Source organism: Myotis lucifugus, unplaced genomic scaffold (genome assembly GCF_000147115.1).
Source record: "Myotis lucifugus unplaced genomic scaffold, Myoluc2.0 scaffold_45, whole genome shotgun sequence".
In the NCBI taxonomy this organism is placed as follows: Eukaryota; Metazoa; Chordata; class Mammalia; order Chiroptera; family Vespertilionidae; genus Myotis; species Myotis lucifugus.
In genome coordinates this window covers 5,217,669-5,218,755 of record NW_005871093.1, presented here as the reverse complement: position 1 = coordinate 5,218,755, position 1,087 = coordinate 5,217,669, and the positions used below count along the sequence as shown (strand labels likewise).

Below are 1,087 nucleotides of genomic sequence, written 5' to 3'. Positions count from 1 at the left end.
CACAGCCAGGCTCCTATGGGTGTTGGGGTTCATTTATTTCTCATCTCTGGCTGCCACTTAGCCTCTGCTCCCCCACTCAGGGGCTGCACAGCGCAGCTCCCTGACATCGCAGGAGAGAGAGAGATCCTTGCCCGGGGAGAAGGGCTCGGGGTTCCTCTGTCTTGGGTACCAATTTCTGCAGACATGTTGGCAGCAAATCACCAAGAACCCCGTGTCATTTATCACCACCCCCTCTGGCCTCGGGACAGCTCGGGAGGATCCGGAGTTCGAGCCTCGGTCACACTGTCCCCTCCTCATCCCTTCCTGTCCAGTCCAAGTCACCTCTTTCCGCGGAAGGCTTCCTGGAACTCCCCGTCCCTCCCCGCAGCTTCCCTCTCTCCCCAAGGTCTGGGGCTCTGGGCCATCCTTGTGAGCAGAGCGAGGCTGAAGCCAAACGCGACCGAAGACCAACAGGGGGCCAGCGCGGAAGGGGGTGTCGGCGCACTCCGACACCTCCAACTGCCTGCGCGCCAAAGACTAGCAGGCGCGCCGCGCTTCCCGCCCGCCCGCGCGCTGACGGCTCGGCGCCGGGGCCCGAGAACCGCGAGGCCGCGCGCCGCGGGCCCGCCCCCGCCGCGCCGGCCCCGCCCTCCGGCGCCCTCCCCAGCGCCGGCCCCTTTTGTTCCCTCCCGGAGCCGGGCCGCTCGCTCCGCTCCGCTCGGCTGCTGGGCTCGGCCGCGGGCGCGGAGGCGGCGGCGGGGCCGCCCGGGCTGCTCCTCCTGCTTTCCCGCCGCCGGCCGGCGCACACGCGGCGCGAGGCCCGGTGCGGAGCGCGGGCGCGGGGTCCGGGCGCCGCGGGGCTCCGCCGGGGCGGGGCGGGGCGGCGGGTCCGGGGAGCGGCCGCAGCATCCTCTCTCCTCGCGGCGGCGGCCCGCAGAGGAGGAGGCCGGCGCCCGGCCGCTGCCGCTCAGCCTGCAGCCCGAGGGGCGAAAGGTAAGAAGCCGCGGTCGCCCCGGAGGAGGGGGGCTTGCCCGGCAACAAAGGACCGGGGTGTCGGGGAGGCGACGGTGGCCCCAGCCCTCTGCGGGAAGCGGGCCGGGCCGGGGAC

The 1,087-nt window shown here is 73.0% G+C and overlaps 1 protein-coding gene across 7 annotated transcripts in view; it reads left to right on the top strand.

Moving 5' to 3' along the window:
* The first annotated feature begins 838 nt into the window (after positions 1 to 838).
* CLIP2 (CAP-Gly domain containing linker protein 2) overlaps positions 839 to 1,087 on the top strand; it is a 68,355-nt gene continuing 68,106 nt past the window's right edge. For all 7 annotated transcript variants that reach the window (XM_006088232.3, XM_023753461.1, XM_014455376.2 and 4 more), the window contains exon 1: positions 839 to 969. The gene's annotated coding sequence lies outside the window, so the exon portion shown is untranslated. The remainder of the gene's footprint in view (positions 970 to 1,087) is intronic.